Source organism: Fukomys damarensis, unplaced genomic scaffold (genome assembly GCF_012274545.1).
Source record: "Fukomys damarensis isolate Sample0158 unplaced genomic scaffold, DMR_v1.0_HiC HiC_scaffold_2, whole genome shotgun sequence".
Classification (NCBI taxonomy): domain Eukaryota; kingdom Metazoa; phylum Chordata; class Mammalia; order Rodentia; family Bathyergidae; genus Fukomys; species Fukomys damarensis.
Window position 1 is genome coordinate 54798016 of NW_022900914.1, and position 17963 is coordinate 54815978.

At 42.0% G+C, this 17963-nt stretch overlaps 1 protein-coding gene across 4 annotated transcripts in view; it reads left to right on the top strand.

Annotated features, from left to right (window-relative positions):
• Ctnna2 (catenin alpha 2) overlaps positions 1-17963 on the top strand; it is a 1075894-nt gene that overhangs the window by 387516 nt on the left and 670415 nt on the right. The window lies entirely within an intron of this gene.

Here is a 17963-nt window from a genome sequence, read left to right on the forward strand (position 1 = left end):
ACTATGTAGTTGAGACGGATCTGGAACTCACTATGTAGCTCAGGCTCGTCTTGAACTCACAGCAATCCTCATGCCTCAGCCTCCCGAGAGCTGGGATTACAGGCATGTGCCACCACGCCTGGCCACACTAATGTATATGTTTTAAAAGAAAAGGGAAAATACAAATGTGAAATATATAACTGATATCTACATATAAAAGAGATGTTCCATTTGAGGTGACATTTGATTAGAACATAAACAAAAATGCATTAACCTTATATGTTTGTAAATAATCCTCTTAAATCCGTAATTGCAATTTAAAGGAGATTTTTAAAAATAGTGCTTTATCCCAAAGGCATAGTCCTTAAGGTAAGAGGGAAGAGAATGGTGTTCCATCCCAGACTGGAAAACTTGGGGACTTAATGAAACCTTGTTTCAAAATAAAAAATAAAAATAGGAAAAGAGCTTGGGGTATAGCTTAGTGTGAAGGCCCTGGGTTTGTTCTTCAGTACAGCAGCAAAACAAAATGAAACAAAACAAAAAGTCAGAAACCACAGCAGGTGACTCTGTCATTAAGGAACGTTTATTGGGACTCACAGTGTTGAGTTCCTGCACTTTTTAACCAGCTGAGAAGCTGCCTGGCCCACTGTAGTGGGATCCAGCAGAGCCTAGCATTGTTCCCTTGTTTGACTTTTAGGTCTGTGATCCTCCACAACGTTACTAAAATTTTAAGGCTCACTGCCAAGGTAGCTTTCTTCTCAGCAGCAGCTTTGAAAGTTGGGTCTTTCAGTGTGGTCTTACCACATTTATTTTGACTGCTCTATTCTCCTTACTAGTATTTCAAAAGGTCATTTAAGTCCATTGTCAGGCCACGATCTCTGTTATTCCTGCATTGCTCTGGCTCTGCAGCCGTCCAGCTGGAGTTGGTCGTTACTCGGGCTCTGGGTCGTTGAGTGCACTCTGACACCCTGCTCGGGATGCCTGGACTGCTCCATCATGGCAAGCAGGACGCAAAATCTCACTGATGGCCTTGCACCACAAGAGATGAGAGTCCCACCAAGTGAACATTCCACTGGAACACTGGCTCCGAGTGCTGGATGGTATCTGTCTCTGAACCAGACCAGAGTGCAGTGAGCAGAGCTACATTTTAAAATGAACCATAGAAGTTCTTGAGATTCTATAGTCCAACATCTCATATTGGAATTAATAATAAACATAGTAAGAACATCTAACATGTTAGTCATTCAGAACCATGTTCTGGGCTTTATATCAGTTTCCTTGTATAGTCATTATTCTCTCAGGATGAAGGACTGTTTTAATTCATTCTTACAGTTGAAGATGTTGAGCATTAGAGAGGGTCAACACTTGCCCAAAGTCATGTAACCAGCCAACTCCTGTCCCAGGAATTATTTCCCAGGTCTGCAGCCTCCAATTCCAGCACGTGGCTGCCCCTCATGACTCTGTCCACCATGCCCTAGATTCTGTTTTGCTCAAAAGTTGCTATTTCCATATATAAGATATACAAAGGAACTCATAGAGAAAACATTATTATTTTAAGTAGTGCTGAAAATTGCAGAACTATAGTATTATAAACCTGAATCCTGCCAGGCATGGTGGCTCACGCCTGTATCCCAGCACTCGGAAGGCGGAAGGCTGATGCAGGAGGATCGCTGGGAGTTCAAGACCAGCCTGGGCTACATAGTTCCAGGTCAGTCTCAACTACATAATAAGACCCTGTCTAAAAAAAACAAAAACAAAACAAAACAAACAAACAAACAAAAACGAAAGAAAGAAGAAATAAACCTGAATCCTAAGTGTTTTTTTTTAGCACTGAGGATTGAATCCAGGGCCTTCACATTGAACTACATTCTCCGCCCTTTTTATTTAATTATTATTTTTATTATTTATTTAAAGAAGTAGTTTCCTGCTTTATCCTTCCAGCTAAGTTTGGCCTTGTTAATCCAGTACCTTATTGGTAGGAATGGAGTACCAAAGGAAGGGGTTTTGACAGTAATATATCTGATAATGTTTATCATTTATTCTCATGCACTGAGGGACAACTTCCCTGAGTCACCAAACCAGAGAGGCAGTGAGCAAAATCCCAGAAAGTGCTACAGTTAGTATTAATTATGCTTCATGTCAGTCTGGCTACAAATCTCATCAGTGTTCCACTTTCTATCCTTGCATGCAGGAAAAAAAAATCATGTGAGCTGCTGTGTGGATATGAAAAGCCTTACAGGAATTGGTCCATTTGATACGTTGAGAACAAATTCCATTTATAGACATAAGGCTTCACTGAATCCCTAGCTTTAAAGAAGTCCTTCAGACCACATAGCTCATAAAACAACCCTTCAGAAGAGGAAGTTAGCAAAGAGCCCAGGTTCTTCAGCAAATTCACCTTAGCAACAAGAAATTGGCTAGGAGTTGTGTTCAGATGTTAATAAGACAGACAAATAAAATTGGCTTCAAAAAGATGGGTGATTTCTCATAGAAGAAGGAAGTCCTAATGATTCTGGGATATCAACATCATTATCCCAGGTTATTTCCATGTGTCACCTCACATTCAGTGCAAATCCGTTCTTGTGGTTGCCTCATCCCCTTGCTTATCAGGTAGGAAGAGCAAGAAAGCTTTTGCTAGCTCAGTGTCAGTGCTTTAAAGTTTCCCCAAAGCACTATCTGATAACCCCTTAGTTGACAAGCTATCCATTTCTGCAAAGAAAGCTAAACATATAAGGAAGGGAAGTGCTTTTTTAAAAAAAATAAATAGACTGCATCTTTAAAGAATATGAGCATTTAATAGCTAAAGGGATAGTCTCAATGAGTGTAATACGGGCTACTAGTTGTGAGTGCCACAAGGTACAGGGAGATTCTTAAAGGTGTCCAAAAAAATAAGAGTAAAACGAAATTAGGGAATTCTGACCTTATTAATATATGAGATGCTGAAAGACAAGTGATAAAATGCATTACAGAGATTGTACTTATCCTGGTATATTTCATGTATAATATGCTTAAGGATTAGAGATTTTTGAGAGTAGATTCCACTGTTAATTTACTGGCCAATTTTTCTTCCCATTGTATCTGTTCCTACATAAACATATTTCAGACTGGAATTGCCTATAAGAGAAAAAGAAAACTCTCAGGAAAATCAATAAAAGGGGATTTTGAAGTTCTCTTACCACAATCAATATTTGTGGAAGTCTCTTGGTACAAGGCCCTGGGTTAGGCTCTGATGGGTGGAGAGGCAGGAGTGCGTGGAGAAAAAAAGAAAAGGGAAAACACAGAGCTTTATCTTTAACACCTGTATAGTTTGGTCACTTCATTAAAAAAAAAAATCCTAACACCTTGAAAACACCCATTATAAACAAGCATCCAATGTTTTTGAATTAAATAAATTTATTTCATTAAGTTGATAATACAGGGAACTGTGTATTTTATTCACTCAGTCAACAAATTACATAAGTACAAGATTTTGAGGTGGCAAATCGGGTGTTTAGGCAGAATTTTGAGCATGTAGGACGTTATGCAAGCAGTATCTATTTTTGCACTACTTTGAATAGGTGACCAAGTGTTTCTGTAGGGCACTGGGTCGCTAGAGGGCGGTGTAGAGATCCTATACTGCAGGCAGAGGGGTTAGAGACCAAGTTTCCAGGTGGCTGTGGGAGAGGACAGCAGGGGACCTGGAAATCTAGGCTTCTAAATGATTGCCATGAAAAGCTAAAGCACATGAAATCTGTTTTGTAGATTTGAAGTATACCAACATCTTAAGCACATGAAAAGGTACCTGAGTAGAAGAATGAAACATTTCAAATTTTATGTGAGAAACATAAGGAACTGTCAAATTCAATGAGTAGAAGAGGAGAAACCGGGTTCAAATACTGCCCTTCAAACATACTGACAGCATTGTTTGGAATATCTCATGAAGCCTGTTAAACATTCTTTAAAGGCTGATCATGAGAACATGTTTTATTCAAGTTCACTCTGTTGTACCGATCAACATTTTTATGCAGGCATATTCACTGCCATTCTGTAAGGGTGAAGGTAAAGATGATATTAATATTTTCACCTTTTCTCAAAAATAACTTCATGGTTTGGTTTAATTATTTGAATCTGAAAAGTAATACTTCTTTTAGAATATATTTAAATGCTATTATCGCCAAGATACAGCTGCTTCTTATACTCAGTACAAATATTCCCAGTATTTTCATGTGTAGAAGCTTTTTTTTTTCTATTTAGCACCTTACGTGTACAATTCCTCACTCTCTTTTTAAATATACACGATAATTTAACTATCCCTTTGAAATCAGCAAAGCACTGGATTATTTTCACTTGCATATTAAATTATACCCATCTACTTCATAACATACTGTTGTGTTCCAGGTACCATGCCAAGTAAGTCAAAAACTCTACACTCTGAAATTTTAGGGGATTTAAGTTATTGAGCCAATATTTAGTTCAGCATCAGCTGTTTCCTCGTAACCATATACCAGAAGTCCACTGATCAGGACAGTCTGGGAAGACTCACGAGTTGATCCAGTGGTCTGTCGAGTTACTGTAACTTTATGATAGAGGAGCTGCTCACAGGGTGGCAGTTAAACCACATCTAGGGAACTAAGCGTGAAGTCATTGAGGGTCAAGTGATGTTCAGGCTGATGTTTGAAGGAGTTGTGTGGAAAGGAAGAAAAGAATATTTGAGATATAAGGAAGTCCATGGCAAAAGAAGGAAATTGAAATATGATGTAGGGCTAGAAGGCCAGGACCTTCTGCCTCCTCGGCTCTAATGCCCTTGATTCCCAGGCAAGGGAACCGAGTTCCAGAACACTTAATGTGTACAAAATTATATAACTGAGTCCACATGGGGAACAGATCACATCTCTTGACTCTACCCTATGGTATGGGAGCTTTTGTGAAGGATAAAGACTAAATTTTATCATCCCACTTCATTTCATATTTAACACAGAAGAAGAATTATCAATAATTCACAATAATAGAAATATTTTTGAGACCTTTTTCTCACTCTCTTAACACACTGAAAATCAAACTGAGAGATTATTGCTTTGAACTGAAGACTGAGACTATTACTTGGGCCAACAGGATTTTTACAAATGTTATTCTTAAACTTACACATCAAAATATACAGCTAGATGATATCAAGATAAGTACCAAGTTTAATACAATATCAAATACAGCAAGATTCAGTTAGCCAGAACCCGCAATTCTCCATTATAATTTAATCTTGCTTTTCTTTTTCAGAGAGAAAATTATAAAATAAAGGGATGCTATCAGTCAACAAGCTGATAACATGGCAGACACTGTTCTGAGGCCCCGTGGTGGGCTCCCCACTGTGTTAAGAACTCTTTGTTACTCTCAGTAAGAATGATGCCCCTTGGGAGGTTAGAGTTGAGGTGAATCAACAGAGATTTATTTCAGAAAGTCACTTCAGGGTCAGCACACAATGAACCAAACCTTCCATTGTTCTACAGAGACACCAAGAAACTAGTATTTACTGCAGCCGCCCTCAGGGATAGAAGACACTGGCCTTCATGGGCAGATAGAGTTAAGCTGATTTGGGGTGGAATAGAACTAAATTAGATATAAATAATCAAGTATCCATAGTGCCATATCCTGAAAATGGTGAGGTATTAAAATCTAGATAGTTTCAATAAACACCTTGTTGCCCCTTAAATACAATATACGTAGAGATCACTTTCAGAATTCAGGGATAGAATTTAGCATGTTATGATAAATTATGTTGACTGAGGAAAAGTTTTATCATCAATTTCAAAGGAGAATCTGACTTTCTAATGTTTTATTTTGTTGTTGTTGTTGTTGTAGTTGTCTTTGTCCTGAAGCTCTTTATTGATGTTGATTAGGCAGGGTTTTCTTATACATAGGTGTCTTTCCCGGTAAGGTTTTATTAGACTATGTGTTCAGTTGAGTCTAGACAATTTTCCTGATATTGAAGTTTGGAATTTTTGTTTACTTTTGAACATTTTTAAAACAACCCCATAACTTGTAATGACACAAAGAAGTATTGCTATAACAGTAATGTTACAAGGCAGTAGACTCAGAAACAAAAATCAAGAAATTTAGGATTTGCATTTTTGTTGAAATTGTATGTCATGTAATTGGTTTCAGTTTTAGGTATGTTTCTTTCAGTCCAAGTCAGTTACTACAGTAAGTATTTACCGATTGTTTGTTGTTCATCAGGTTACTCATAATGACAGTATTTCCCATGTGTTAGATCTTAGGAGATACTTACAGGATACTGGCTCTGCCCACTGAGCCTATAACTCAGCACCTAGAAGATGATTAACAGAGGCCATTCCGTGAAATGGTATAAGGTCTCCAAGGGAAGGCACCGAGGAGCAGAGGACTGCAATGACTTTGTGGAACAGGCACAGTTTTCTGTGGACTTGAAGAGGCAGCTTTGATAAGGTGGTGAAACATGAAGATGACACTTGGGAGGGCATTTGAGAAGAAATAAGCAACACAGAGAATCATGTAGCTGTGTGGACTACAGATTGTCTAGACAACAGAGGCACTCAGTGTTCCTGTCCCTCTTCCACATAAAAGCAGGTAATAGTCACATCCAGTCGTTACATCGTGCAGAAGAATGCCTTGTGTATACTAGGGACTGAATAGAAGTTCATAATCACAGTCATAGTTATTAGAGAGTTTTATTCAATTCTGTTTTGGTTTTAAACAAAGGGTGACATCCCTTTGGAGGGCAGTCTAGTGACCTGACCTCCACTTCATTCAGCAGAAGCTGTGCACAAAACAGTGCTAACAGTATATCCTGGGATGCTGGCTGGTGCATGTCAGGGTACCCCATCAAGTTTACCTGAATAATGAAATTAAGTTGTCAGTTTCTTGAAGGGTAAATGGATACCATGCCATTATGATGACAGTCCATCCTGTGGGCTAACAACAGGTCGCATGCTTTAGTTTGTTTATCTGTAAAATGGGGCTATTATTGTACTACTGTGCAGCTATGAGAATGAAAGAAATTAATGAAAAGGAGTTCTGCAACTACTACATGGTAGAAAATACTGTTTTTGCTTTGTTTTGTTAAAGAAGAACATAATGATGTGAGTGAGAGAGCTTACTCCTGACAACTGTTTTTGAAAAAGAGGCAAAAATGTATCTAAATACATACAATTGGGCCAGGGATTTGGCTCAGTGCTGCCTTTTGAGTGCAAGGGCCTGAGTTCCATCCCTGGTACCACACACACACACACACACACACACACACACATACACACACACACACACACACACAAAGACAATATAAATAAATACAATCCACATGTCTATTCTAGTCAGATATTAGATTCCTCCTCAGCATATGTAATTTATTCCGTCAGTCTGATAGTCTCTATCAAATTGTATACAGATATGCGCTATAGAAATTGGAAATGATTATGTGAAAAGAAAGGTATCTATACATTTTAAAATGCAGATATGTTTGAAAGAAATAGTACAAACAATTAAAGAATCTTTGCTTTGCATTACAAATCTCAGTAGGATATCATTTCTTTTTCATATGTTAACTGAATGTATATTATGACCCCCAAGGACTTGTTTAGATTTGATGAGGGAATAACGTGGGTGGGTTTATTGTTTCTATAATTGTGTAAACTTCTATTTGAAAAGACTTCAAAAGAAATAGGAAAATTTTAGACAGATTGCTTTATGCAGAAAATGTTAATTTATATATGTGTTTTATGGAACACCATTTTAACTTTCAGAACATGTATTCATATTTATTCAGATCTCAGGATAATGAGGTTCATTAAAAAAGAATGAGGAGACACATTAACTTCTAAAATTACCTGATAATTCTAAAAATGAGATTCCAGAATGCTGAATTTTCTATTATTTTCCATGGTTATTTGAATACTAGGTGCTGAATGTATTTAACTAGAATTTTAGGAGGGTTGCTTTCTCTGTCGTGGAAATTATTGCAGAGGTAAATTCCTAAGTGTCTCATCAATGAATGCAGTTATATGACTAAAAATGTAAATAAGGAAGTAAACGTTTCCTGCATAATTACTGTATAAAGAAAATTTTAATCTCAGCTAAAATATAGCATGGCATTACATACATGCATTAGCATTATTACTTAAGACCAATAAAGATTTTTTTCATAGAAAACATAATTTACTCCTTGTAGGAAGGAAAATTTATCAACATCAGGAGAAGACATCCTTATGAAAGAGAAAATTATATTCATTAGGAACAAAAAACCACACCTGCAAATATTTGTCCCTTTCTGTAAATTTCATATTGAAACTCTGGGGAATTCAGTAGTGTGGTAAATGTAATTTGTAGTTCTTTACAATTACAGTCTAAATAGTTGAAATCTAGAGGGAGTTTGCCTATTTGATTTTCAAATTTGCATCACTTAAAATCCAATCAGGCCAACTGTTCAGATTTTTATTAGATATGGAATACATGAATGGGTTCAGAGCCTGCACTGTGTATTGAAAGAATATATCTGATTTTACAACAGGCCCTTGCTAAGGGGTTCAGTTATCTTGTGGCTCAACCCCATTCTTGTAAAGATTGTTTACTGACTGCTTGAATTGCTAACATATTATACCTTTCGATTTTCAGTAATCGGTGTTTTATAAGCCAGCAGATTGCCTTTGATTTTTGAGAATTTGCGGTAACATATTGAGCTTAACAGATTTATGCAGGAATGTAAAATAAAAATAGTGTAGCAGTCGCTCAGGATTTTAGAACACAGAGGGAATTAGGTTTACAGATGGTTGGTACAGATAATGGCATTGAGTAATTTAGCCATGTAAGGTAATCTGTTGTTGACAGAATACATTAACATTTACCCGACATGTACAGGTGTTTGGGTTGTGCCATACATGCAACCTAGAGCACACTGTCATTTGCAGTGTAAGCCTAAATTTTGAAACCTGTAAAATATGCATGGGTTTGAGGGTATATTTTAGGGAGATATTCTAAGAGTTTGCCAAAATATTCTATATAATTTATTCAGCCCCCCTGCCTTTAAAATCATCTTTTATTTTCCATCCAATAACATCTAAGTCATCAGAGAATTTTTAAGGAGATCTGATTTAATTGATGGCTGTCTTCTTGCTGAATGGGAGCCATGGGAGGCCTTGGGTTCCACCAGTGTTCTATAGTTTTGGATGTCACAGGGTCAGGTTTCCCTGGCTTCCTCTGAAGTCGGGGCCATTTCCTTTTTCAGTGACCTTTCTGTTTACAGAGTGCTCACTGGTTATTCCTAAGGGGCAGGTCATCCAGAGACTCTTGCTTTCACCGAATTTCTGGATCCAGTCTCACCAAGGCACCACTATTCAGCTTGCCATAAATCAACTGGGAGCTTAAAGTGGCAGCTAAAAAACTCAGTCTCTTGTTCATTCTTTTGGTCCTCTCTGTCTCCTCCCCTGTACAGCAGTGGGATAAAAATATTAGAATGTCACCCCAGGTCAGATCAAAAGTCAGGGCAAACATATTAATCAGGAAAAAAGCTGGGATCCTCAGAGAATTGACCAAACCTCTATTTATACCTAAATCAGACACACAGAAAGGCACACGCACCAGGATAGTGGCTCCTCCTTCCTCCATTACCACTTGGAGAGAACAGAGTGAGGGAGTGGTTTGGTAAGGAGCACACTCCTGCTGCTGGTGGAGCTGGGTTCCTCCAGCAGAGAGGGATATGGAGTTGGAGCAGAAGGATATGGTGGCAATGTCCCAGAGAGTGCTGGGTACGGGGCACCTTAAAGTGGGTGGAATGACACGCATTGCCAGGAGGCCATATGACAGCTGACTGACTGGGAAAAAGGGGTCTCAGTGGATGATAAATCTCCAGTCTTTATCCAGTTATAGAGCCATAAATGTGCAGGCATAAGGAACTTCACCCCATTTGCTTTTCTTCCAGCTATGACTGATAGATATTTTTGTTTGTTTTGTTTTTTATTCTTGGCCCTGACTTCTGATGCCCCAATCAATATGAAGGTCAGGCCATTAAAAAAAACATCAGCTTCTTTTAATTTTCTTTCTTAAACTTGCTCTAGTAGCTACCAGGCTTCCTAAGGGCAAGTCCTTTGGAAAGCTCTGTGTGGTGCCTATATTATGGCATGGCTTTTATTGGATAGAATGGTTGCAACAAAAAGACCCTGAAGTCACTAAACTTGCTACCTCCCTTTCGCTACCTGGTATAAAAGAGCTACCGTGACCAAATCCCAAAGGGAAGAGTCCCCCTCCCCCATCCCACAGGGCCTTAAAGAAAGACTGAATCACAGAAGTAGTCAGCACACTGAACAAACCTTGGGATCTGGCAGAGAACATACCCCAAGGGACAAACATTGCAAACCCTAGTGGAGGCCAGTGTGTGGAGGGTTATGAGTGTGTATTTGTGGGTGTGGTGGAAGCACAGACACAGCAGTTAATGACAGCACAGAGCAAGAAGCTGTGAGAAATAAACACAAGGAAATCTGAGAGGTTATGACCCCCTGCCCAACAAAAAAAATCTATCTTCAATAGGAAAAGAACAAATGTTCCTCCAAGCCAACAATCAACCACAGCACGCCAACAGAGCCTGATAGCCCATTCCCAATTAGTTCCAAGCCTTATGAGAATTTCTTCCTACAGGAATTTCTTTCCATTTCCTAGAAGATCAATATCTTAAAATTATTATGAGTTATGAGATTGATCAAATCCTAATTATTAATTAGACACCTGAGAGCCCTTTAAAATACTGTGACTCCTTGTCTGAGAGACAGTGTCTCACCAAAACAAAGATTTCAGATTCTTGTGTGTGGTAATGGGAAATAAACCCAAAACCTTCATAGCAAGCCGTATCTCCAACTCTTTTGTTTTATTATGAGACAGGTCTTCATTAAGTGGCTCAAGCTGGATGCAAACTTGTGATCTTCCTGCCTCAGCCTCCCAGAATTCTAGGATTACAGGCATGTGACACTACAACTAAAAATTCAAAATTTTTAAACTACTTTCCTGTGTATATGCATCTAGTTTTGCCTCTGAGAATAATTAGTTAACACCAGTTCAAATGGGCTTTGGGTCCCTGTGAATAAAAGAAGAGAGTGTTTGGTCACTGTTATAGTTACTTTCTCATTGCTGAGACATAATACCCAATGCCCACAATTTAAGGAAAGATAAATTTATTTTAGCTTATGTTTGTGTCCATCATTAGCTGGTTCCCAATCAGGATAGCATGGTGGAGGAGAAGCTGCCCAATACATGGTATGGAAACAGAGAGTGAAGAGAGGAGCTGGGGAGTAAGAGGAATCCTTCCAGGCTGTGCCCCACTGACATGCTCTGGTGACCCTACCTCCTAACAGCAACTCTGCTGTAAACTCCATAGTCTGATGCCTTCCAAAAATACCACCTATGAGACCACAAGCCTTTTGGGGGACATCTAGATACAAACCATATCAGTCACAACACTCAAAGCTGCAAACCAAACCACAGTACTGCCTGGAGAAGTAGAGTGGTGCAAGCAGTTTGTTGCCTTGATCATCAGTTGATCAAGCCAGGTCCTTGTGGCCTCAAATTGCCTTCCTTTAAGATACCTCTACTATTTCAGGGCAAAAGGAGGGCTGCTTGTGGTCAGCCAACTGGGGCTCTGGGGTTTCAGGAATATTAGCAGTGGATCCTAGTACCCCTCTACATGTGCGGTTTATTTTGGCTGACCCTGAGAGAGGCAGAAGCAGCACCTAGGGCATGGGATGGTGGCAGTTATTAGCCCAGACTGGGCTCCTGAGGAATAGATGGCCAGGGATGGTGGGAACATCCTGGGGCAAGTTGTCTCAGGCCAGCCCAGAGAAAGAGAGGGATGGCAAGGGAAAGTTGCCTGTCAGCTTCCAGTCAAGCCACATCCCTTCTGGTTGTTAGAGAGAAAAGACAAAGGTCAGACCTTCTTTATTTTATATCTCACAGATTTCAGAGTGTTCTCTTGTGGGTCCCAGGATTCCAGGCTGCAGCACTAGAGCTGACAAGGGATGATGCTCTCAAGTGAAAGCCCAGTTCACTCTCTCTAGGCAGAGAAGGTAAAAGATTTAGCCAGACTTTCAAGGGCTCTTACTTCTGGAAGACATGGCCCAGAGCAGGTGCTACATAAAATGCCTGTCACTAGAGGAGTTTAAATTCTGGCAAGAAAAAAAAAGTACCCTCTCTAGTAATCCTCTGGTGGTGGCGCTGTCCTCATGGAGGAGTTCTAGGAGCAGCTGCAGCTTCCAGTGCTTAGCATGGGATCTGGGCTCAACCTTCTGTCCCTCAGCCCTACTCTGCCCTAACAGTGCTGCGAGGCCCAAGAACTGGGCAGGTTCCACAGTCAAGAGCTGCATTGTTTCTAGTCATCTCCCAGAAAACGAAGGTAAGAGTGGCAAGCCAACAAAAGTTCAGAAGTAGGAGGAGGTGAAAAGCCCAGCCACACCACGTAGCCAAAGGGTACAGACCTAGCTCACCACACTACTACAGCACCTGCACCGGAAGTCGTTGCTCCTATTGACTATACCCTTCTTGGCCCTGCTGTAGGCCCCTGAAGGCTGCCTTATAGGGACAGTAACTTAAGTTGAAGGAAAGGCAGAGATGAGGCTTGTTCTCCCTGCTACCATCTAATAGGGTCACTGCAGACAGGGTCCTTTGCCTCTCTCAGTGTAGACTTCCTTCCTATGTAACTGTCACCTCCCTCTTTCATGTGGTTCAAGTGTCTGTTACTACCTAAGAGCACTACCTTTGGGGTTCCCTATACCTATGCCCACCTTTGTAAATTATCCATGTATTAAGCTGTCCTCAAATTGTCCTAAATCAACTGAGTCTTCTGTTTCCTGCTGGGGCCCTCCCTAGGTTCCCTGGAATGACCTGATTTACAGCCATTAGTAGCTCCACCACACCTCACGCAGTCCTGGCTCTGGGTGTGGAAACACAAGTAGAACTTTGGGTCCCCCATAACCCCTCTTTCCTTAGGTTCCAGCCAAGCACAAGGCCATTGCACTGGTCTTCAGTTTGCTCTAGCCCATTGGCAGACCGTTATGGTTCCAAATTTAAGTGGCTTGCACAAGAGCAGAGCCTCATTTCCCTGGGAACACCACCACTGGGACTTCACCCCTTGAAGTTGCCTAGGGGACAGTGCTGAATGTTCTATCATTCTGTAGTCTTCACCTCTTGGGAGACAGAGACAGCAGGTGGAGCTAGCCCAGAGGACTCTGTCCACAGTGTTTTTGAGGCTGCTGCTAGCTCCTCAGGCATATGGATGACAGCCTGGGCATTCCCATTATCATGAACATGGATGTCCTTAAAGAGCCTATATTATGGGGGCAAACTAAGTGGGCTCTTTTGGAAAAGCCAAATCTGAATATTTTGAGTGCCTAAGACTTAGCTTGGCTGTTAAGATCAACTTCAAAGGGGTCCCCAAGGATTCCTTAGAGATTCAACTGCTTCCAAGGGCAATTGAGATCTTGATGATATTAAGCCATACTTCCATCATGAATACCAATGAGATCTTTGAAACATCAAGTGTCAAGGTCTATATCATGATGGCGCTCAGTGTGAGGCCAGCCTTCTCCCAGGGAGCCCTGTAAGAGAATGGTGCTCTTAAAAACTTCCACAGCTCTCCTTGGCTGTCAAGTACTGCCACAACTGGATGTCATCCACAGAGATCTCAAGTGTGAGAACTTCCCTCTTGACAATGACTTTGACATCAAGCTGACCCCACCTTCTCCAAGTATCATACGTGGGATGAGAGTGGCAAAATTACATTAAGACCTTCTGCATGTTAGCAGTGTATGTAGACCCCCAAGGTGCTGTAGCACATACCCTACCAGCTCACAGTATTCAACTTCTGGAGCTTGGCCATGATCCTTTACATGATGCTCTGTGGTGCTATGCCCTACAATGACTCCAACATCATGAAAATGTTGCCCATGCAGAAGACCACAGAGATAACTTCCCATACTGCAAGCACCCAACCAGCAAGTGCAAGGACTTCATCTACCACATGCTATACCTGGAAGTCAACTGACAGCTGCACATCAAAGACATTCTTAGCCACTGATGGGTGCAACCCAAAGCATGGGACCTCTTCTCTACAGCCTTCAAGAGGGAGCAGACAAGCTCTTAGGGCAAAGAGCCCTTGGGACGCCTGAACCTGGCTCTGACAAGAAGTGTACTGCCATGCTGGAGCCTTGGGAAGTGGTGCATCCTCAGACATGGTTCAATACAAAATTCAAAGAAGTTGAGGGAGGAGGGAGGAAGTTACCAGCCAGTCAGGTATCCTGGGATTCAACAGTGAGGAGCTAACCAGAGAAACAGAGCAGGTCCCTTGCCAGCAGACTTCAGAGACACAGAGTCAATGTGCCAAGACACCAGCAAGGATTGAGGCAGAGCTCATAGCTCAAAGTCTGAGCCTGGAAGAAGTCAAGGGACAAGCCAGAAAAGTTAGACAATCCTGGATTATTTTTGTTAGTTGCTTCTCTCTCTCTTTGAAATTAGTAATGACAAGTCATTGAATTCATGTCTGAGACAGGTGCTGGGGGAGATTTGCATGCACCATAGTCAGAGCACACAGTTTGAGCAGTGACACAGAGAAGAGAGGAGGGAAGGTGTTGCTTCCAGAGAGACGTTTACTAGTGCAGAATGGGAGTGGGGAGAGGGCAGAGGTAGACAGGCAGAGAAAAGAGTCATGGATGCCCACAGTGGAGATGTGAAGGTCACCTCTCCCACCAGGAAAGTTGGCTCTGGCTGCCCTGGGCCTGAGGATGTAGGTATCCCTGCTATTATCTAGCTGCACAAGGCTGCCAGTAGGGCTTGGGGGAAGTGGCAGAGGGAGGAAGATTCACTACACTGTCTGTCCTTCTTGAACTCCCTCAATTGTGGGATGGCTCTTTATTTGCTCTGTCCGCCATGAGTTCCATCCATGTCCAGCTGGCACCTAGATCTCAACTGTGCCCTAAGTCACCCCATTCTATACATTCCACTACCCAGGAGAAGTGGCCAGCCCTCAGTGTTCCACAAGTTTTTCCACAACTTTATGTGGCCTGGACCACATCCCCTTCCCCCTCAGTCCCAACCTGATGCCAGGGGTAATAACCCTGCTGGAGCTGAGTCTGATACTGGCAAGGAGGAAAGACATCATTCCATCCAGTGCTCACCTTGCCACAGTGGCCACTTTCTTTCTCTCCTTCTGGACAACCTCTTGTGTGGCCCAAAGCAAGAACAGCTCATTTGGCTGGCTTTGCTTCAAAGGGAGCGCATGAAACTCCTTTCACTCACCAGGCTTATATCCATGGCTGGCTTGACTGGAACAGGTTTGCAGAGACTTTCCTTCACACCCAGAGAAGCTGTAGGACATTAGCCCTTGGCCAGGGTCTCTGGCACCCTCTGTAAATCTTCCTACTTCTTGGCTGGGTTCTTGGCAGTCACCCCACTGGCCATCTCTGTCATCTAACTCAGGCAGTCCCTCCCCTTAAAGGGTGGCCCTGGTATCCTGTTCATGTAGGGGTCTCTTACTCTTCAACTCTCAGCAGTGTGTTCTCAACCCCCCTCCCCATTAGTGGGCACATTCACACCAAGGGCAGGACATAGGATGGCAACAAATCCAAATCTGCCTACTTGGCAGACTCCTAGGGATGTGCTACTTGCTGTCCGTGACCACTTTGCCCTATGTGTGCTGGGTATTGAGGGTGTCTGGGACCTGCTCAGAGCTTGGTTGACGGGTCCCTGAGGAAATGCATAATCTTATACACCACTTGTTGAGGCTTCTTAAACAGCTGCTCTTCCTCAGGTAGCAAACCTCCCAATGAACCAAAGAGCAGTTTTGGTCCATGAGGACACAGTGACAGAAAGCAGCTTGAGGCATGTCAGAGTCCATGTGCTCAGTGTATGCTGCTAGGGTTCCTGAACCAGGGAGAAATGTAACTCCTGAAGGGGGAAGAACCTGGTGGGTCCATGTGGCATTCTGCTAGTCCTTAGCTGGCCAGCCTTCACAGGAGTGTCACAATTTGAGGAACTTCATCTCTCACAGCTCACCTATCCCCCTTGCTCTGGTCTGACCCAGCTGCTCTCGGAGCCCCTGGGGCTTAGTTCCAGAGCCGTCTTCTCCCTTGGTCCTCAGCTTTTATAAGACCACATCTTGTGCCATCTGCCTCACGTGCCTCCTGCTGTGACCCACACGGTATATCTGGTCGTTTTGGTCATTCTCTTCTTAAGGAGTCCAGGGCTGTCACATTGCCTGGAGAGAAGGATGCACACCATGGTGCCACTGCACACAGATGGATTGCCTGGAGGCGTCCAGCAGCCCTGGGGCCACAGCTGGGTGGCTCTGATTGTGAGCAAGAAGAGAGAAGCATGGAGAGCCGGAAGGCATCATGGTTAATCCCCTCATCCTGAGCTATGTTCCTGGCGCAACAGACCCCTGTGCTGTGACCCAAGTTAGATGGGCCCTGCCGTGCCTGGCTGAACAGGACTGTGGGCTGTAACCTGATTCTGTAGGGACAAAACTTCTGGACTGCCTGATTCTGGCCACCAATGCCATGGACCTCTGGCGACCGTTAAACGGACTGTAGAATCTGAGTGGCAGGATCAAAAGAGGGTCCAGTAATAAATCTTATCTGCATATTAGAGTCATCTTTGGGGCATATTTATTTATTTTTTAAATTGATGTTGGGGCCAAACTCATAGGCTTGCACATGCTAGACAAGTACTTCACCATTGAGCTACATCCCTCAACTCATGCTTATTTTTTAAAAAGTATGCGTATCAAGACCCACCCCAAGATGAAGTGTTCCAGGAGATTCTAATGTATAATAATCTGTTTAATATCTTCATTTACTTTTGCTCTTAATACTAGCCACTAGACCACCAGGGACTTGTTTACTTCTGCTTTTAAAATCAGTACCCCCAGATCATCCCTTTTAGGTTTCCTTATCTGAACTATTCTACCCACAGCTGTCACTCTCCCAGAAACAGTATTTCCCTCTTCGGGGCTCTCTGATGATCTCCATGCCAATCTTGTGAACCCAGCTTCCTCATGTTCTCCAGCTTCAGGGCCACTTTCCCTGAGTGCTCAAATTTGCAGGTCTTCCTTCACCACTAGCTAGAGCCTTACTACTGCTGCTCGTTTCATAGGCCATGACCACTGTGGTCTCCACTCCTTGGCTTGTGGTTCAACCTTCTCCTGGAGTCTTTTTCCCTTTGTTACATGCCGCCCTTTTAGATCCGAGCTCTCTTTTCAAGCCCTTTAACCAAATCATTAGGATCCTGCACAGCATGTTACTATAAACAAAGTGTTTGTGGTTTATATGGTCTTCACATCAGGTAACTTAGCAGTGCTGCGACTTTAGACCACCCCCACCTTAGAATTGTCACTCTACCCCTTCTCCCTGGTGATACCCTCATCCGAGGCAAGCCAAACCAAACTAAAAATTCAAAGCAAACATCACCCTTGAGCAGGACAAGGATGAACATAGAATAGAAGTTCAATAGATACCTGTTCAGTTAGGTCAGGGTAGGGATTAAAAATTTGTGATAAATGTGTTAAAACTCTATTCAAACACTGAACTGAATTATTTTAATGATTAAATACTATGTTATATAAATTATAACCACATGAAACTGTCATCAAAATGCAATGAAAGGTTTTATAAAAGACTTTTTGAAAATGTTGGCTTTAGTTTCCTTATTGAAAAAAAAAAGAGGAAACATTAACAGGAAGGAAACTAAATTCTGCTCTGTGATTGATCTGAGGAATGGTAATTTGGGATAGTTCTTGTTGCGTGAAACTTGAGAACAGGGCTACCAAGCAATGTCCAGGTGAATCTATTTGCGATTAAAATTTAAAATACTGTATTCCCTGTGGCTGCTTTCTCCCTTGAAGAACAGAGCTGAAAGGTAGCATCTGAAACCATAGCCTCCATGGGGATGACAGTACTCACTGCCTGGGCCTGTGTAGAAACAGTTTATTCAGCCCTGCTTTAAAATGTCTG